Source organism: Lagopus muta, chromosome 6, assembly GCF_023343835.1.
Source record: "Lagopus muta isolate bLagMut1 chromosome 6, bLagMut1 primary, whole genome shotgun sequence".
Taxonomy (NCBI): domain Eukaryota; kingdom Metazoa; phylum Chordata; class Aves; order Galliformes; family Phasianidae; genus Lagopus; species Lagopus muta.
The window spans coordinates 15,141,052-15,163,156 of record NC_064438.1 but is presented as its reverse complement, the minus strand read 5'-3'; the positions used below and the strand labels follow the sequence as shown (position 1 = coordinate 15,163,156).

At 36.8% G+C, this 22,105-nt stretch overlaps 1 protein-coding gene and 1 long non-coding RNA gene across 11 annotated transcripts in view; one reads left to right on the top strand and one right to left on the bottom strand.

Annotated features, from left to right (window-relative positions):
• The window catches only part of CHID1 (chitinase domain containing 1), a 120,982-nt gene that overhangs the window by 25,902 nt on the left and 72,975 nt on the right, over nucleotides 1-22,105 (bottom strand). The window lies entirely within an intron of this gene.
• LOC125694945 (uncharacterized) lies at nucleotides 3,229-20,341 on the top strand. 3 transcript variants are annotated; one of them, XR_007377767.1, is made up of 7 exons: nucleotides 3,229-3,259; nucleotides 4,624-4,716; nucleotides 17,578-17,798; nucleotides 17,955-18,100; nucleotides 18,318-18,403; nucleotides 18,782-18,822; nucleotides 19,645-20,341. It is a non-coding gene; the product is annotated as an uncharacterized LOC125694945 (long non-coding RNA). The 3 variants fall into 3 exon arrangements; XR_007377766.1 differs by having other exon boundaries at nucleotides 18,782-18,920; XR_007377765.1 differs by having other exon boundaries at nucleotides 18,782-20,341.

Sequence of the window (22,105 nt, the reverse complement as noted above, 5' to 3'; positions counted from 1 at the left end):
ATGCACACCTGTTTTGACTACAGTACACACAGCCAATCAGAAGAAGATTGACATTACGTTTTCTTTTACCGGTCTGTTTCAGTTACAATAGCCTTAACTTGGTTATTAAACTTTGAATGTAGCAGGAACTGCATCTCCGTGCCCACAGATGGTTCCTATCCACAGCAACTGAAGTTTTAGATTGCACTAGATAGGACCCATCTTCCCTTTTTCAGACAGTTCTATCTCTTAATAAAAAGCAGAGAAAATATGCAAAAAGTTTGCATTCTACAGTTCCAGAGTTTGGATTTCTGATGTTAAACAAACCGAGAGAAACAACTACGAGATGGTATTCATGGTAGTACTCCTAAGAACATTCTTTATCTTGGTATGTATATTTCAAACAGCATTGAGCAGTCTCCCTGCTGCTCTGTGTACATCAGGGCACTGCGTGAAAGGACTAATAACTTCCTTCAAATCAAGATTTTTTTGGAGGAAATACACATATATATGTATAATCTAGTACTAAGGAACATGGTTTAGTGGGCAATATTGGTGGTAGGTGGACAGTTGGACTAGATGATCTTAAAGGTCCTTTCCAACCTTAAATGATTCCATGACTCAATAATGGCTTTTTGTTAGTGTTGGATTTCAACTACCACAATACAGACAACTTTCACATTGTAGCTGTTCAGGCTTTACTTGTAGCTTTCCTTTTGGTGAGAGAAAATGTCAAGGAAGAACATAATCAGGAGACATTTTAAGACTTCACATCTGAGTGAAGCCAGCATTGGTAGTGCGAGAAACAACTCTTTAAAAAGGTGCTTTTTGGCGGGTAGTGAGAGAACTAGAAAGATATGGAATTGGCCAAGAGAAATTATACAAAACCGATGATGGGCTGTCATAGTTCTGAATATGTCAAAAATAATTTTGTATTCAAATATTTTACAGCTGCAGCAGAAAATATTGTAGCTTGCGTCTGAGTCTCAAGCTTCCTTTCTGGCCTTTCTCTTTCTTTTTTAAAGAACAGTTCTAAAGAGTATCTGCAGAAATGCTGAATATACAAGAAGCCAGAGAATACCTTCAATGGTAATAAATGAAAACATAAAAGGAAAGAGAATGTGAAAAAGGAGTATATTAGATATTTTGCATGCTCATTCCATTGACACCTAAGACTGCAGCTTGCAAATGGTAGAGAAATCTTGAAGTTTATTAACCTTTAGATATAAGTCTTTACAAGCATGCATAAATTCATGAAAAGGCTAGCTGCAGAGTCAGAAATTGCATAGTAGTATATGTACATATAAATATATATAGTAATAAACAGGGTGAGGATCCAAACACACACGTTGCTGAGTGGTAAGTGTCAGTGAACAAGAAGGTAAGTTTCCACCAGACAGGGATCCTAAGCATCCTTTTACCCATTTCCTCTCAGTGTTCAACACTCAGTAACAAAATATTTACTTAGAATGTGCAAGCATAAACTACTGACTTCAAATAATCTGGACTTCACTTAACACAAATTCCAGAAGCAATTTCAGTAGCAAATGAGATATCCAAGAAAAAGACAGCTACTACATACCTTGGAGAATCAAAAGAGCAAGCTAGCAAACATAAAATCAGATTTTGCTTTGAGGATCCATGCATTTGAGAGGGGTGGAGAGCATATCTAGAAGCCTTAATTTATTCTGTCTGCAGGGTATAGTACTTAAAAATAATTCTGTTAGCATCTTCAGACTTTTTCATGTAAAACAAAACCAAATGCAGTATTTGTGGTGTGCTGAGTACATCCAAGTAGCAGTCCGGAAAGGAGGAATCTATAAACAAGCACCAGTTTTTCTCCATTAATCCTTTCTCTGTTGATTTCCTTCATTTACAGAAGGAAGCTCAAACACAGCATTTCCACATATATGGGTATGTTAATAGTGTTCCTTATCCTCATTGAACTCTACAGTGGTTTGATAAAGAACAAGCCCTGTCTCAGAGCTTACTCAGTACTGAAGCAGGTGAATTACGCAAGGGAACTGAAAGTACAGCTGAAAGTACTCTAATGGATGCTATCTTTTCTCATTGTAACCAAAATGGTTTTCCTTTATAAAAAGGAAAACAAAGTTACACCTGTAAATGGATGAAAGAATAGTAGAAACCACAGACGAGGCAGAAAAAGATGTGCATATTTATGTATTTGAGGTTTTGACTCAAACTGACCGATACAGGAGGAACTCTTGAAAATCTCAAAGAAAACAAGAGATTTATTTCTGAACCATTAAATATTTCCCAGACCACAGGGCCACGGCAGGCTGAGGCAAAAGGTTTGCATGTCTGTTTGGAGATCTTTAATGTCCAGCACTTGCATATTATTTTGCAATAAACAGAGATTTAATATTTTTGTTTTTATCCTCTGTTTTTTTGAGATGCTTTACATGGGGCTACAAAACACGAGCTTTCTTTTCCCAAGCAAATTATTTATGAAAGCAGCTATTTACTAAATCAGTTTTTTTTCCATATGCATCAAGTTTGCATATATTTTCTATCAGAAATCTTTGTTGTTCTGGCCACATCCAAAGTCTCAACTTCCTAGCTGAAGTATCACACGACATTTCCCTCTGCATTTTTTCAGTTAGCTGTAGATTTTTCTTTCTGATTTATCTAACCTAACACATGAAAGATCACTGATTATAGCGCAGTTTGGTTATGGCAGCCCTTGCTCTCTTGAAAGAATGAGTTCCTTTCCTTTAAAACTCAGTTTTGTTGTCTGGATACCTCTTTTGCCTCTGGCCAAAGGGTACCTTCCTGTCAGACAGCAGTTAACAGTAGAGTACCTAACTATGCTAGAACAAAAAACAGGATACAAGCAACATCACAGAAATAAAAATGCAGACAAGAACTGGATGTAATTAGGGACGTGGTTACAGAACAGCTCAAAGAATTGCTCTATTTTATCCTGTTTTAAGAAGTTTTCTTTGACTACTAGCGAGAGGATTTATTTGCATTTATGAATTCAGTACATAACTCAACTTGAAGTCCTCAATAAATACATATCTTCATTTAGTTTGACTGCATTTGCACACTATAGCAGAAATGCTAAGTCATAGCCTGAACCAATGATTGAACACCTAGTGGGAAGACAGGGCCAACACAGTGGAGCTCAGGTGTATGCAATGTATGCACCAGAAGGGGTGGAGCCAGGATCCAGCCCTTCCCAGACCTCTTTTAAGGGTTGGCAGGGGAGGTGAGGGGTTCTTGCTGGAGATCCCTGTCTACCTGAGATCTTCTGAGGGTAAGCAGATCCTTCCCTTTGTTTCTGTGTCCACGGCTGCTGCTTTTGAGCATATTCTCACTTGCTGCAGCCTTGGACTTTGCTACTCTGCCGTCATTGCTGTGCTTTCCACAGCATCATATGCACATTATTATAAATGTGGCTATACAGTGAAAGTGCAACGTTGTCTTCGTTATTCCTCTTTAAATTATTACCAATTAGGTCTATGTCTGAGCAAGGTAAGAGTAACAACATTCTCTTCCAAACTTAGGAAACAGGTCATCTCAAAGTTAACATAGTTCCATTTCTGACTCATTTCTGTTATGAACTACACTAACAAAGTCCCTCTCACCTCTAAGCCAGAACCTTTTCTCCTCCATGAAGCTTTAAGCTGAAATAAAGGAGAAAGAGGAGGGGAAAAAAAAGCAGATATGTAAATAGTCTAACATATAATTTAATAACTTAAAAATTGATTTAAAGTAGATCCTCCCCTCTCTCGTAATTAAAAATGATTTCACTAGCCATTATAATTTCCTCTGCTGTACACTGGGGATGACTTAAAAAGCCTGGTTTAAAGCAGATGTTAGCCTATTTTGCAGATGTAAAATGGTCCACATTGTGAAAGGATACTGATCTTCCTCCAAATTCTTCTCACCTGCAGTCAATAATGCATACCGAGAAACCAGATAATATCAGAACTAAAATAAGAAGCGTGAGTGACAGCTGCCTTTAAAAATAAAAAAGGAAAATACTTTTTCTCAACTGTTTCCTCAAGCATCTTATCACAGAGCTTTTCTTGCCCACATGACCACTAATAAAACCATTATTTGCACAAAACACAATCAGTGCATGCTCTTTCAATCACCAAATTTAATTAACCTGTTCTGTATCATTTAGTTCCTGCAATGTAACTTGTTCACACTGCATAGCAAAGTGGCAGTTCAAGAGGTTTGCACGGTATGATTATTCTTATTAGGGCTGATCAAAAGCCAAGCGCAGTTTTGTGAGATATTTAACATCATCATGCATGCAAGTTGTTCTAAATGCAATTGAAAATATTGTTATATTACTTGTGAAAAGACATTACAAAATGTGTGGTACTGATGTGTCAATAACAGTAAAGCACATGTAGTATTTTAACTGTTTCTTTTGATACTCAAAGCAGGAGGAGATCTCATGTTCACTAACCTGAGTCATGAAGGTATTACAGTAAAAATGTGAAGAGAATATTCAGCAAAATCACTGTTAGCAAAGTACCTAAATATTTTGAAGAGTGTCAATTTTTAAGGACTTCTACCATTCTAGAGAAAGGGAAAATCATAGGTCCTGACACCCTCCTCCTCCATTTGTTTCTTTTTGGTTAATCACTTTGGGTTTCTTTACAGATCATGTCCAGACAGAGTTAATGTGGACCTTTTAAAGGGCAGTGTGGAGATCTGTATTGAGCTGAAATTTTTCTTGGAGCCTCCAGCATATGGGTGAGTGCGAAAATAACCCTCTTTCTGGGACAAGCCTAGGAGTTCCAGTATTATTTCAGAATGATTATACCCAAGGATGCTGTAATGAAATGCCAGAACTGGCTTTGAGCACAGTGAAAGCATTGCTTACCCCCATCGCACACCAAGGGAGACCTTCACCACAGTCCAGGATAAGAGTTATCTCAACACCACAGATTTGAGGATATGTTTCCACTGCAAATTGTGGAATATTTCCACATATTTCCAATTACATGGTTTAGTGGAAAATATTGGTGATAGGTGGATGGTTGGGCTGGATGAGCTTAAAGGTCTTTTCCAGCCTTGGTGATTCTATGATTCTATAAACAAGGAGTAGTAAATAGACAAATTATACTGAACAATATATGAAATCTGCTATCAAAAATATACATAATGTGTAAGTTAGATAACAAGTGTCTAATATGAGAAAGAGAAGATGCTGAGTGAAAGAAATCTTACAGATTCCTGAAATCCTTAAAAGTGCTTCCAGGCTCCTAAGACTATGATATATCTAAATGAGAATTGAAGATGCTGAGAAGCCAGCTGGTGACTTTTTTTTCTTTTTTTTTTTAAGAGCTAAACCACCAAATCAACATTACAACAGCTTAATGTCCACTCTTCATAGAAGAAACGTAGGTCCTAACAAATTCTTCTAAGATTATGTATCACTGTGTAGTGGTGGAAGTATTAGTCCTTACTAGGTAGGATAATATGAAACTTTAAACTCCACTCCAGTTCATCCAATAGTCTGGCTTACTGCAGAGGCTAAAGCAACACATGATCTTTCTGGTTAAAAACTACTTCTCAATATAACAAAAAATTAATGCTCTATTAATGCTCTAATGCTCTAAAGAACCCTATAGGATTCTTTCAATGATCAGCAGATTAATCTTAAAAAATAAATCTTTGAACATAAAATTGCCAGTTTAAGGGTAAGTTTTTGAAATGCTTAAGGATGAAGCACTTTCAAATACAGTATGTTAAATACAATAGTATGCTCCATTCTTCCAAGAACTGGCATTGTAAGCAATGCATAATGAAAAAGTGAAGCTGTATATTTCTGGATGTGCGGCTGAATAAAATTCAGGTATACCAATACATCTACTGTTCAGCTTCAGCAGTAAATAAGAAAAACTACAACTATGCAAGTTCTGTAGTATGCCACGTTGTTTTTATGTTGGCTTTTTTTTTTTTCATAAAAGAACCACAAATTTTAAAAGATTTCTAGACTACCCTCTTTGTCATTGCTGACAAAAATGCATAGTTAACGGTGGTGACTATGTTGAAAATAGTGTTTTGTAGCTGAGAATTACTCTATCAAATCATGCTACTGTGTTCTTTGTGTCTGTTGTAGCTTACATGGGAAATTACAGGAGGCATTACTTTTGGAGTGACCTCTGCAGAACTACTACAAGACTTCTGGTCTTTGTTGAAAAGATAGCACAATTACAAGCTCATGCAAATAATGGCTAATCTTTCCGAAGTAATACAAATCTCCTAAGGTCAGTTCATTTTAAACAGGCCTTAGAACAACCTGGACGGCTTACAATTCTTCCAGTCTCAGCATGCCTTGAATTGAAGATGGGCTGTAAAGTAATAAGCTATATTTTATCCAATTAGAGTGGAGATTTATGCCTTTAAAAAAAAAATAAAATCTTCATCATAGCAGTCAAGTAAGTGTTTGAGCACATGTATTTTAAATTTCTTGATAGATAAACTATTACTAATATTGTGGCACTACTGAAAGAAAACCCAACACTTAGCACCATGAAAAAGCAGCAGAACATCTTCCATATCTTTGCTGTATCTCAGACAAATATTGTTTCTTTTATCATTGATTTGTTTTAAGCTCTGCTGGACAAACATATGTCCAGCTTACTGATTAGATTTGTTAAGATTAATTTTTAAAGCAAAAACAATATGTATATATTCAAACTGATTTCAAAAAGAATTGTTGCTTAAATCAAATGGCAATGCTTGGAGCAGAAATCAAGGGCTAAACTGACGGCCATGCCATTTTCCTCTAAGTTAATGGAAAATTCAAAATGTAAAATTGTCTTACTTCTAACAAGCATATACCTGGTATGTTTAAATAAAGCAGGCACTACTTTTCACATTAGCTACAAACACCACATTTCTAGGCAACCAGTTCCAGTGCCTCACCACTGTCACTGGAAAAGACTTTTTCCTTATATCCAACCTAAATCTTCCCTCTTTAAGTTTGAATCCATTTCCCCTTGTCCTGTTGCCACAAACCCTGCTGAGGAGTCTGTCCCCTTCTCTCTTGTAGAATCATAGAATCACTGAGGTTAGAAAAGACCTCCAACGACATCCAGTTCAACTGTCCACCTATCACCAATCGTTCTCACTAGAATTAGCTCCTCTTTAGATACTGAAAGGCTGCTATCAGGTCACCTCAGAACCTTCTTTTCTCCAGGCTAAACAGCCCCACTCTATACACAAAAAACCTTTGGTTTTCTGAACAAATTGCTGATTTAGAGGAACGGTATAAAGCAGAATTATATTCAGGGCGTATGTGGGATCTGTACATCCTGAAAACATCCTAAAATTTTGTGAGTACCTGGGTAAGCTAGGAAAGTATCCTTTTGTCACATTTGAATGATAAAAGTTCAGACTGTGCAAAAATTTGAGCAAATTTAGTCAGTAATTGTTCACGATTTATCTAAGTATACTGTCAATAGTAAAACAATAGGGCTTTTTTGTAACTAAAGTGACTCCAAATGCAAACATACATTACACTGCTACAAACTTTCCAAAATATTACAACTCTGCATTCCCTATACAAATCATCCAACATGTGCAGTAATCACCAATACAGCTGTCCAATTAATGGAAGAAGAAAGTCCTTAAAATGCCTATTAGCCATAAATCTAACAAGTTAAGAATTAACAAGGGCGTGCTATGTTTACATGATATGCATATAATGAAAGGTCAAGCTAGAAAGAAAAAAAACAAAGGAAAATTAAAGAACAAAGACAACTGCAAGGCATTGATTAATAGAAGCAGAGTGGAAGAAAGTCTGATATAATGTGGAAATAAATAATTTTAGTTTGTTTTTAAAAAAAACACAATTTAGAAAAAGAATGTTGGGAACAAATTGGTTATCACTTCTCCTTTTTGTTTCAGCTCTCATTAGTGAGCATCTTCTTTTTCCAAAGGCATAAGAAAAGCATTTGATTATTTGAATTTAAAAAATGAATTCCAGTGAATTGAGTCTGGTAAGATACTAAATAGGTTCACTGCCACAAATAAGTCAAGTTTCTATCTTGTGTCAGGCCTGAAGGGAGAAGTGGAGCTTTTGTTTTTATTGCGAAGAGCCATTTCAAAACCATATGGCAGAGATATCACCTGGGAATGAATCCATTTGCCCCACATACATAATTATCCCAAGCTCCTGCTACATTTGTATGCACAGAGATGAGGTATGAATGACCTTGTTAAGTAAAGAAAATAAAAAAAGACCAAAGCTATAAGATGAAGAGAAACTGATGGGACTGTCAGCTGTAGAACTGCAGAGCCCTATGTTACACAGACATGAACAAGATGGAGAACAGTGCTTGGTTTAGATTAAAACTGTAGCTTCTGGAAGACTTACTGACCTACGTTTGGGATTGCCAAGGCTTTTGCTGGTTATTACTTCAATTGTGCTTGCTTTTACATAAGATGGGGGGCTGTATTCTGTTGCAGCTACTGCAGTAAACCACAGAACTGCTTTATACACATAGTCTATAAAGCAGCTATTGGACCCCTTCAGAACTTTTATTTCAGTATCCTCTTTCAGGATGGCACGGTTTTCTTCTTAAATCCAGAATTATTACTGCCAGATGACAGATTCTGTACTCGGCATCAAACAATGCTTGGTGAATCCAATTGAGGATTCCTGCAACAATATAAAAGTTACCTCCTCAGATCATAAAAAAGAAGTTTCTCATTTGTTTCAGGAAGCTCTGATTCTATAACTTGTCTCCATTGGTGATTGATTTCTGATCAGTTTTCTGATTGACTATGTCACTTGCTGACTTGAAATCCCAAACACTATTTTGTGAGTAATCTCAGTAGGACAAGGGGGAATGGTTTTAAACTGAGACAGGGAATTTTAGGTTAGATATTAGGAGAAGTTTTTTGCACAGAGGGTGGTGATGCACTGGAATAGGTTGCCCAAGGAGGCTGTGGATGCCCCATCCCTGGAGGCATTCAAGGCCAGGCTGGAGGTGGCTCTGGGCAGCCTGGTCTGCTGGTTGGTTGACCCTGCACATAGCAGGGAGGTTGGAACTAGATGATCACTGTGGTCCTTTTCAACCCAGGCCATTCTGTGATTCTCTTTTTCCCTCTGACATAGTGGACAATGATGATTGCCGTTTTTGATCAAGCACTCAAAACATTTCCATACAGAGAACAAGATTAGGAAAAATAAAGAAGAACAGAGACCAAAGGCAGCCAAAACAGAGTAACACAGTAGAAAGGCCAAACCAGATTTTACTAGCTCATTTGTCCACGTGGTTACCAGTCAGGAAGGGTCTAAATGCATGGTACATTTTACAGCTTTCATAAGTTCACAAGAAGAGACAAAGAAAGAAAAAAAAAAAAGAGGAAAGGTGTGTGGAGAAGATGAGTAAGCAGCAGCAGTACAAATATGCTGGAAACTGATTTGGATCCTGGGAAATGAAGAGATAGTTACATTATTACATCTATTAATTCGCATTCACAACATACATTCTAATTATAAGCGGTTTCTGCCCCTTTCTGGCCCTGTAGCCACCGCGAGAACCTCTTTAATTACTTGCCTCTTTTGCGACAAAATACAATTAAGCAGTACTAATTATCTGACACAAGATATTTTGAGCATGGAAGAGGCTAACCAGTTGCTATACCAACATAATGTAATGAATTTGACTGGCATTACAGATTCAGAACTGCAGTTGTTCCTCCCATGTTATAACAGTTCTGAACTGCATCAGCACTTCCACATCTATAATCTTGGTTGCAATTTGCTATTTTGTACCTACAAGTAAGAACTTACTGAATACAAGTGCGCTCAAAGAATTCATAAAACCATCAGATTGTCACAGCATTTAACACTTCAGAATGATGCATAAACATCTAGCAATTAAGATTGAGGTGGGAAGAGTACTGATTAAAATGAGTAATCTATTTGGAAACAAGCTCTTCCTCTGAAAGAGAGATGTCTGGGATGAGTTTGTAAATTAAACTAGACAAAAGCAACACCAACCCAGCCAAGTAATAGCGGGGATTTTGTATAATATGACAGTGACTTCTCCCTAGCAGCAGTTAGACATGCCAGGATGCGTAAACATTTCTTCAGAAATACTGTAGCAACTTTTGTAGAAGTCTAGAAGAAAGAAGGCAGGTATCAGAACATTATAAATAACTATTCAATTGATTTCTGTGCATAATTCTAAAATGTTCCTCACTAAGATCAAAAGGATGCCTTGTTAAGAAGGGAAATGAGAAGCTAAGAAGATACCAAGTTAACAGAAAAGTAGTTTTAGGGAAGTATGAGAAGACTGCAACTTCAGGAGCACTTTGGTCTGGATTATATCTCAAGCAAATTAAACTGTTCACCACTTAATATTTCCTGTCAGGTTCAAATTTTATTTTTAATACAGTCAAAGAAAAACAATTCAAGAGATGCCCTGATTTTATAGGCTAGGAAACGTCATTCTGTAAATAATTGGTTCCATAATTTTGAGTGCAGAAAGACAATACTGAAGCTTCACAGAACCAGAAATATTGTTTCATTCCATCTGTTGTTCATAATAGTTAAAAAAAAAAAAAAAACTTTTTTAAGAAGTATCAACTTGCCTCTTAAAAGTATTTTCAAAGGGCAGTAAAAGAGTATGTGATCTGTTGTTTAGTTTGATTTTCACAGATACTAAGAAAGCAATGCATTCATTAATAAAATATGTAAAGCCAGCTGTTGCAGGTGAGAATGAGTAGACTGTAGGATGCTATGACTGATGGGATTCCAAGTCTTACCCCCACAAATGCTAAATACTTATGTATGGAAATAAGTAAGGAGAATGAAACAGGGGTATCACCTCCATTGGTACAAATTTTCACAAGCATGGCATATAGACAAAAATGTGTAGCTAATTGTGGTGACCATGTTGAAAAATAGCGCTTTGTAACTGAGAATTTGCTTTATCAAATACTGTATTATGTCCTTTGTATCTATTGTAGTTTCCATGGAAATAAATAGGACGCATAACTTTCAGAACAATGTACATAACTTTTCTGCATTGGCCAGCACTGAAAAGATGAAACTGGAGCTTTACATCTGTTTCTGAAAATAGCTGAGATGATATCATTCATAAACACAAGTAAAAACTGAATAATTTACCTCCAGCATCTCTGGAACTTGACTAATCAACTGCTTAACCTTCACTGCCTTGGAAGTGCATTTAATGAAACTGTGCAATCACTGTATGCATCCATACTAATAACTTCCATAATTTCTATACTCTATACCATTACAAAGACTAATGAACCTTGCTGTTTAGATTTATCGTGGAAGTTCACTTGGTTAGAAAGTTATTCAGTCCTTAGGAATTCACCTTCCCATTAGAAGAAGTAGAAGAATTTTTTACTAATGAAGAAAACACTATAAAATAAAATACAGCTTCAATTTTGTCCAAAATAAATAAATTTTGTGTGTTTTAAGACCACACTCCTATGTGAATTAAAGTATAGAAATGGGAAATGATGTAAAGGCTGATCTAAAAAGCTCACTCCAGAACCAAGCTAAAATACATTACACTTTTTGCTTCACTCTAAGCCAATGACTGTTTGATTTTGATTGTTTGGTTTGTTTTTTATAGTCTGTATGTAGAGTATCTTCACCATCATTCCCCTTAGCGCATTTTTCAAAGTCCACTGTGAACAGTCCCACCGTATGCTAATAGTCAAATCAAATTGAGTTAACACAATTACCAGAAATTATTAGCCAATGAACAAGGTTTATCCCAGGAGATGAGTATCTAAAATAAAAGCATGTAAGAAATTGATTCTATTACATTATTACACTATTAGTGTAAGAAATTAGATAGCTCCAAAACAAAGTTGAAAAGTCAAATAAAGAGGTGGGAAAAAAAGTTCATTTCTGGAAGCTGGATACACAAAACGACTGTGATACAGTAGTACATCTGAAAAACTTGCCTTTAACACTCTAGTGAGTTTTATATTAATTCATAGGGATGCTCCACAAAAAACGGCAAAAATTGTGTGGGACCTAAGGGTAATGCTTGACAGTATGGTAGTTGATGATTATAAGGATTTTCAGTTTATTTTGATTAAGAACAAACAACTAAGAGTTAACCTGTGATATCAGTATTCAAGAATAAACCAGCAATTGTTGCAGCCTTTCCCAACTGGAGCTGAATGGTAAGGGGCCTGGCTTAGCACACTTCTACAGCACAGAGAAGGAACTCTGATCCTCAACAGGCCTACCCAATGATGCAAAACAGAAATGGACAGCAAGATTCTTGTTACAGAACCTCAAAGTGGCCCCAGAGACATTCATTATGCACTGAATGTCAAACTCGGCTTTAATTCTCTAACAGAACATTAAATACATCAAAGAAAATGCTGATGAGTGACATTCTGGCACTGGCTATCCTGGTGATGCATTTGAGCGAAGAGAATTAAGTAATTTGTGGAACACTCCCAAGCTGAGCTAGGTCAAATGCAGAAAAAGACCTTGCAAAAATAAATACGTGGTCTGTTAAAACTGATATGTCAGACCAAACAATGGTTGAATTTAAATATGGTTTCAAGGGAAATAAGAGGCTACGTGGGAGGGCACACTGCTTCCCAGCAGCTACACTGTGTTTAACACTCATTCTGCATTCACTGAGATAAATACAGTTTTTTAAAAAATTCTCATGGTCAAAATACAAAAATAAAATACTAGCTATAGGTGTACATATACAAAGACTAAAAGCACATATTGAAAGCCTCCATCTCTGATTGTCACATGGCATAGCAGAACAAAATGCAGATCTGGTCCCCTATCACTCTGAGCACTGCCTTGTAGGTGATAAGGCCTAAAGCCTCTAAAGCCTTCACAGGTTTCATTCTTATCAAAACATTTAATCTTAGAAGACTTCTGAAAGAACCAAGTGCCCAAATGTCTTGGGCAATCTGGACAGCAGACTCCAGAGCTGATATTTAAATGTCTTGGGTGAAGAGAAGGCCTTAAGCATTGCAAACCTATCAGATTTTATTTCAAAGGTTGGTAGGAGACAGGGTGATCATCTATCATGCCATTTAAATATACCTACAAACTTAAAAAGTATTGAAATGAATAATCAAGGTGATTATAAATTTTGTACTACCCACAATATGAATATACTTTAGGTTTTTTCAAGTATAAAATAAATGCATATTTCATTGTAAAACACGGACTGTTGGTGGCAGTAAGAGCTGGGTTTATGCATTATTCACTGATGAAAAAAAATGCTGTAATTCTAAGGTTGCAAGACAGTATTCAGACCTGTAGCAAAAATGCTAAGTCATGCCTTGAAGCAGTGATTGAGCACCTAGTGGGAAGGCAGGGCCAACCCAGGGGAGCTCAGGTGTATGCAATGCACCCGAGTGATTGGAAGGGGTGGAGACAGGATCCACCCCATCCCAGACTTCATTTAAGGGTTGGTAGGGGAGGTGAGGGTACCACTGGAGATCCCTGCCTACCCGAGGTCAAGAAGATTCTTTCCTCTGTTTGTGTCCACAGCCACTGCATTTGAGCATATCCTCACCTGCTGCAGCCTAGGACTTTGCTACTCTGCTGTAGTTGCTATGCTTCCCATCACATTACAGTGTTACAGGGTCCTTTTGCAACTATGTCTGAGGTTGACTGAAGGTGCATGAAGGCCAAAGCTGCTCTGTCACCTGCTTTTGCTGGCACTGGGACGCTGAACTACCTGTATGCAGTCCAAGTACTTTTAGAGTTACACAGTGAGGTCAACAGGAGCACGGCACAGCTATGACTGAGATGAGGAGCAGTTCTCTAAGCTTCTCAGTCTGTCCCCAACAGAGGAAGGAGCGTCATAAGCGTTTGGAGAGATTTGAGCATTCCCAGCTTCAGCACTCAAGCTGGAGATGCAGTATCACTAGCAACAAAGAGCAATGCAGGTCTGCCTGCCTACAATTTTCTGGTATTCAGACTGTCAGCAAGAAAAAGGGGAGCAGTGTGGTCTGCAGATTTATTCGTAAGCAAGTGAAATAACAGAATTAGGAGGCAGCAACTGCTTTAGCATAAGGATACATCAGTGTGACTGAAAACATAGGAATGCATCTCTTTCTAAGTGCACTGAAGAGGCAGACTGCAAGTAATACTGGGCGTACTGGTACATTATGGAAAGAGACAACAGCTCTTAGTGGACTTCTGTACTATTTTGTGCTAATTCCATATTTCTGACATCACATAAGCATGGTTTTTGCTGAGTCCCAAATCTCTCAAGACAGACAAAAGATACCTGTAGGAAACCAAATCTCTGCACCAAGGCTTCTTCACCATATTAGTGAACATAAGGACTTATTATCTGGCAATAGTAAATAGATGGTTTCACGTCATAAAGAGGTATGTCAAATCACTTCAGAAAGATCTGTATTGTGACCTATGCTATTCAATCTACAGTTACAAATAATCTAAAAAGGAGCAATTAGGGTGCTAAAATTTGTTGATTATACAAAAAGATACTGTCATGAGTTGCACAATTTTACAACAGTTAATTAATTATGAGGCAATAAAAAGACAACTAAAATCTGATGCAGATAAACACATAAAAATAATAACTATGAGAAAAGTGAAGTGTTGGTTCTGAATAAGCAGTCATCAATCAGAAAGACAAACTTGGTGTTTGCAGAAAGTTCTCTGCCAGCATCAGCTACACTCAGAAGTTCTCAAGAAGTCAAACAGGATGTTAGAAATTAATAAGAAAGGAACAGAGAAACATGAACTACAAGTGATAAACTGTTACACTCACTTTGTAAAGTACTCTGAATGCATTTCCCAGTTGTGATGCCTGAAAGTCTATGATATATGGAGTGCATTTTAACAACTTATGCAGCTAGGAGTCACATTTAAACAGAATCTGACCAATCTCCAGCCAATGCCATTGTCTGCTACATACCCCTTTGAACACAGAAATAAAAAACAAACCAGAAATCATTCATCTTACTTTGCCTGTACATAGCGCAATCAGGTGAACATAAAAACTTATCTCTGTTTGAGCACTTATTTCAATTTTGTTTTCCCACAGGGCACGTAGGTGCCACTGCAGTAGATGAGAGATGTCGGGGGAATGAAAAACTCTGGAACACAGTTCCATTAGTCATGGTTTAATCTCAACTTATATGGAAAAATGCACTAATACAAGCAGTCAATCATCAGAAAATTTAAGGGAATTGTTGGGAGGAAATAGAAAAGAGTTGATGCTGATCTGGCACACAAACCTTCCCAGGGGACACACCAAACTTTGACGTAAATCTAAAATAAGCATGTTAACTTTACAGAAGGTAGGAAACAGAAGCAAGTTCTTAATTTTAAATACTGTGGATCTGGCACTTGCCAGATATATAATTTGCCAACTTGATTGTGCAGCACGCTTGAAGGATCAAGAGATTTGAAATTGAGTAAAACATTCACTTCTTAGAAATACAGACCATCAAAATATGTGTAGAAACACCTTAAAATGACATTGAGAACTGATTTGACATTTATGAGTTTCTGTAATTAACACATTAACTTGTCATTAAACATGAGTTTGTTTTTTTTCTTTCAAATTAGACTTCCATTAATACTTGAAAATTAATATCACTAATAAAATAGAAATTAATTTTGACCAGTCATGATTCGTAGGTCACTCCGAAAGTAAAGCTTGCTATTTATTTCTGTGGGAGCTACAACAGCTACAAAGAGAACAATAACACTATTTGATAGAGCAAATTCTCAGCTACATGACACTATTTTTCAGCAGTCGCCACCATTAACTATGGTCTCATGCCAGCAATGAACAAGAGCATGCATGCTGTGCTCAGAAAACTGCAGCAGTGGAGGTGACCTACTGTTGCTGGAGCCACTTCTGAAATGCACCACCCATTGCCTCACTGTGCTGACATACACTGATTGGTCTCCATAAACACTCAGCAAACACTGATGAATGTCAGTGGGTGCTCCTCTGCTGCCATCTGTCATGCGACAACAAAATGTAATCGAATACTGGCAGGAAGGTTCAATCTCTACTGCTGTACCACCTATATCCACCTCTAACATTGTAGGCCAAAATAATAAAATAGGAGGCATTACTTTCAGAGAAAGCATTGTATTTCAGCAAGGAGCTGCAGACAGAGACAAATAATATTTTCCAATCTTTTGCACTACCAAGTTTCCAAACAGACTACTGACTACTGAAAACAGACTCCTAAAAAGGGTGTTTATTGCCACTGAAATGTTGGTTAAAGCACAGATTTGTTAAAATGATTTTCACTTATCAGCTTTATTGAAAGAAACAATTATTAAAGAATTATTTTTGAATTGGTGTGATAAGGAAGCAGTAAACGTTCTTTGCAATGAAATTCCAAACCTCGTTTGAAGAATGAAATAGCATCCTGTTAAAACTTTAAAGCAATGCAATATCATAAAGCCAGCACTACAATGGTACCATGGTTAAATGCTAAAAAAAATAGAGGTACAAAAATACCCCTGTCAAGAAGAGTGGGCTAGTATATCACATACTTAAATAATGAAAGTAAGTAGCTTGTCATGTTCTAAAACCACTTCAGCTCTGCAACATGAAAACATGTCCATAGATCTGTCACCGTTCGCACTGGCACTACTTAAATCTATTACTCAATTACAATTGGTAAAGCATGCAAATAGACAAAGCAAAGTGTACTAGGCTTATGTCAATGTAAAGCTTTTGATACTTAGGAGTATGATTTTCATCACTTCTTCCTAATAATTAAGGCAAATAACAGCAAAACTTCTAAAGAACTCTACATCTTAAGCCTCATCTGGAGCAACAATTTTTATACCAGTTCTCTCTAACTTAAATAGACTCTAATATGTACATAGAATAGGAAAAAAATAAACTCAAATTTATGCCTTCTCTGGAGAACTGACCTTTCAGATTTCAGTGCAATTCGTCTTCTCAGTACAAAGGTGTAAATAAAACCCAGCATTTTTTAGCCACTTGTCATTTTGTGCTAGTGAAAACAGTAATAAAGCAGCAAACTATGTAAGGATAAAAAAAGAAGTAATGTATCAAGATTTACAAATATAATCCAAGTGAAACCCAGAAGTTACAGAATATAGTGCACCTCATGCTTCTTTTCTGCTTTTGTGAGCACATCTTTAATAGCAGTTTAAGAACCATGAAGCACAAAATCTGTCTCCTCATAATGAAGTACAATATTTATAGATTTAAACAGAAATCTATTCCAGAATCTTTGCATTGACGATCTTCATTTTGTGAAAGTAATAAAGAGACTTGTCTTCATTTGCTTCTTTCACACCCACAGCTCTGCAAACACCATATTGCTTTCGCTTGCATTAACAAGCCTCTGTGTTGCCATTCTGCCCTTCTGTATTTCAACCAAAAGTAACAACACAAACTTTTCCAAACGTTTCTGTGTTATTTCTGCACTAGAGGTCATGGGACACCTCCCTCTCCCCAGTAAATCTTTCAAATTACATTTCTTTAAGATGTGTTTTCACCAGCTATCTCTGACAAGTGAGAGAACGCCCCTAAGCTATGAATTTTGCCTAAGGTTATGAAAATGCCACATTTCTTCTGGCCTCAGAGCAGAACTTTGCAGAACTCCATGATAACTGCAGCAAGATTCCAGATCAGGTACGACAAGGAAGCATTTGCTGACCATCTACTGGGGGAACCTTGGAGAAGAGCTTGCTCAAGGAAAGCATACACTACGAATTTGCAGCATCTATGCTAGTTGGAAGGAACCATTCATTCCTGGAGAACAAGGCAGGATCAGCCTCCAGAGAACTGCTGCACTGCAATCAGGTGAGAACCAGCAAAGGTAAGAGCACAAAGACAGTGAACTTCAAATCCTGCAACCTGTACATACAGTGACAGAAGAGAGAGGTGTTTATTTTGTCACTTGCACTGATTGTTGATGCTCTATTTACATTTTTTTTTTACTCCACTCAACACCTGCAGAGATTTTCCTGGAGAAGTACCAACTGCAGAAACACAACTTGTCAATGAAATCCCTGACCAAACCTCACCACAAGCATTAATTATACTAATTAGAACTGCTGCCAGTGGAGAATAAATATCACATGCAACTTATCTCAAAGCGTCAGGTGAGGTCCTCATTCAGTTTCATTGGAATGGGCAATTACATGTGAATTTTTCCATCTATACTCCCAGCCATTCACTCCAGTATTGCTCAGAACACACACATCAAATAAAAGATTTGGTCGTGGCTCTCTTGAGAAAGTTTGAGCACTTAAATGCACAGCAGATGGAATCACACTTACTACCAAGTGTAATTTTCCATGCTTTACTACTTTAACTTAGATTATGTGTATTCATCGTGATTTCAAAGCAAGAAAGACCTGCTGAATTCAACTGAGGCCTATACATTGGTTCTGTTCATCTTGCAGGTAAGTCCTATGTTGATGTTCATCCCAATTCTTTCCTTCGTAGAATGTCTTTTACTTCATATTTACTAATAACTTCAATTAAATTGGTGCCAAGATAACAGTAATAATTTTCTAGCAAACAGCAGCTGAAGTGAAGTATTTGCTGGGACAGCAGTGATGGTTACAGTTATGGTTCTTTGCTTGTGGCAGTACTTCTCCACCAAGCGAGGAGTTCTTTGTGTATACAGTGAAGCTTTATGCTGGGAGTAGCTATCTGTGACAGTAATGCCTACTAATATTTTTAGTGCCAACTCGAAACATTTGCAGACTGGTACAAATATTTATGATGTACTGATGCAAATATTTGTAAAACTGCTCTGAGGTCACAATTTATTTCAGGTATGAAAAATTCCCATCAGAATCCTGTACCAAAGGAGAAGGTAAACAAAGACTCTGCAGAAAAAGGAACAACTTGGAGACATCATGTGACATGAAACCTACATTTCTGTGCAAGAATTTTATGTTCCATTTCTTAAATGTGTGTCTTTTACTTTACCTAAGTGTTTTTAAAATAATAATAGTTACTTAATAATAATAAGTGATTTTCATACTTAGAGCATAGAGCCATAAAGTCACTTTCCATCTTTAAATCCATACTTACATGTGCACACATGGACACACACATCACAGCAATTTCCCTGATAAGCAGCCTGAACTTTCAGCTGAACCAACATTCCAGTCATGATGTCACTGAAATAGCAGTGTTGGGCTAACCACAAGTACATGTGGTATCAGAAATTAAAATTGACTTTGTTTGGAAATCTGGCAAGATCCTTCCAAGATCTGACACAATTGCATGTTATTATCAGTCATCTAGTCTGAAATCCAGGAATCTTGGGGAATTTACCCTGTGCAAGATAGACTGAATTCTTTTTGAGTTCTTTACAAACCCACAGTGTTTTTAAACTTTAAAGCTGCATCTGTGTTTTGCTTTGTACATCCTCTTTATTCTTATATGTCTGCTAGCTCTCTATGTGCCCCTAAAATTTCAAAATACCATTGCATAACCTTCAATAACCATTTTGGTTGAGAAAAATAGCGGTTAAGCGATCAGATAAAAATGTAGTACCAAGTAAGTAATAACAAAAGTTATATAAACCCTGTGTTTTTGAGGTATGTTTTGCTTCAAGATGATTTTGTTTGATACAGAACTATAAAAAACACCTCACCAACCCCCAAACCTGTCTGTTTTTCTGTATCAGCTTTTCTGTGATCCTGCTGTGACTCCATGGACAGAAGTCTCATCCTCAGCTTAATGACATGGAAAACTAAAAGGATATCCCCAAACACTGCTTTTCAAAAAGACTGCCTTATCAAGTGAAATAAATTATAAATATTCCCTAAACTATTCGAATTTATTTGGAATGATATCTTCACTCTTGCATTTGGCAGACAGTCCACTTGCTCCTTCCATCTCCAAACAACAATGTTAGTTAGAATTAATAAGTACTGGTTATGATCCAGCCTATTAACGTAGCAAGATCGATCCATGGGGTGTTTTATAGCTTGTTAAAATTTTATTAGCTAACGCAGATCATCAGTAAAAACTGTTTAATTGGCTAATTGCTACAGCTGTTTCTGTCAGTGATGCTTGTGATTCTTTCCATGTATACAATAATGTCTACTGAAAAGCCTGACATTCATCTTTACAGGAGACTCTTACTGAAGTTTGACATTATGTGAAAACACAGATGTTTCTCCTCTCTTAACACCTCTTATGAAAAACACCAGATCAGGTTAAAGCTTCACACAGAACAGTCTTTTTCTAAAAACTTAGAAAATTAAAAAAATTCAGAGTCTTTCACTGTCTTGATTTGATATGCAGTGACCTTGGTTTGATAAGCAGCACTTTGCTGGGCTAAGTAGGGATTACTACGGCGTCTCACAGTCTTTGTTCAAGTTGTATAGCAGCTGCTTCACAATCTCAACCCAGCTAAGCAAGTATTTGCACTGGAAAACATTTAGCAAGCAGTATTTGGCCAGCTGGAGTTAGAAGAATGATGATATTTCACAATAATTATTAGCAGCACGTAGTTTTATTTGAATTATATTTCAAGAGATAAAATTAGGTTTAATGTGAGGAAAGTTTTCATTTTCTCCATAAACAACTTGCTCTATCTGCTTGTAACATGAAGACTGTGTTTAAAAACATCAAGACTACATTTTTGCTCACTGAGTAGCTCATAACTGCTATATAGGAACAGTAGAATTCCATGCTGTACTGCAGATATCTGTGTAAGGTTTATAAATTATTCTTACAAAATTTCTTTTATACTATTCTAACAGATTATCTAGGGTAAATTTTAAAACAATTTACCACTTAATTAATAGGCACTCCTGACACTGAAAATCTAAAACCCATCCTGTATATGAAATATTACTTTTTACTTTGCCTCCTAGTACTTGATAAAATGCACAAATACTCAGCTCTGAAATCCAGCAAAACTTTCTTTGCTTGTTGAACAACAACAGCAGTAGTTATGCAACAGAGAGCATCACCCCAGCAGATTGTTAAATCTGCTTGCTAATTATACCTTAAGTGTTGATCAATGCTGGAACTGAATTAATGCATTACAAATACATGGCATGTGTCTTAAGCTACAAATAAGTGCACCGTCTTCTGAATAATGAAGTGAAAATTAGATTTAACCACAGTTGAACTGGGTAATTATATATTAAAATAATAGCTTATGCTACTAAAGCCTGAGTGCTTGTAAAGCTTGTATGAGCTTATCAAGTCATAAAAAAATAGAGTAACTGCAATTTATATTACTCTTTTAGAATCTTGCACATACTATTGTAGCTCAACTCTCCTAATGTGTAAGTATCTGATTTTTAACTGTGATCCAATATTCCCTACCCTTGAAAAGGTCATCTTTAAGTGTATTCATATAGCAGGCCAAGAAAAGAGAAGAAAAAAAATGTAAGAATTTGTATTGCAATTAGCATTACAAATATAATTCATAGATTAAAAAAAAGTACGAAAATACTCCAGACCCACTTCTACCCTCACTTGTTTTCGGGTTGTTCCCCTGCATTATGAAGATCCTTTCAAATGCTGATTATTCATAAGGTATTGTACTGGGAAGAGAATACTGTCTACATTCTGACTTCGTAAGATTTCGAGAGAATCCACATTTCTGAATCTCTGCTTGAGATAAACAGAAACTCTCGAGGTTCCTATGAACTGTGATGGTGGCTGGATCTAATTCATACCATGCATGGTACAAATGGCACATAGTACTCTGACAGCTTTTGGGATAACCTGGCCAATCAACCTCATCTGTTCTTTTCAAGCAAAATAACTCAGGAAAGTTATTGCATGAGACAATTTAAACCAGTAATCAAATATTAAGACAAAATATATCCTGATACGCGTAATTAAAAAAAAGACAACTTACAAACTTATACCATAGGTCTTTTTTCTGAGACAGAAGCAAGAGGATGTGAATGTTATGCACCACACTATGGATAATCTCAGAGCAAAGGCATGCAGCCACTGACAGCATTGGTTATATTGCAGTCTATCACCTGCCCTTTTGGGGGCAAAAACCCTGAATGCTTTGCTATTTCCAACATCTCCTACCAGGGAATGGAAACTAAAAACAAGGACCCTAACAGATGGCATCTGGAGACAGAACAGCCAGCCTTATGGTATGTGTC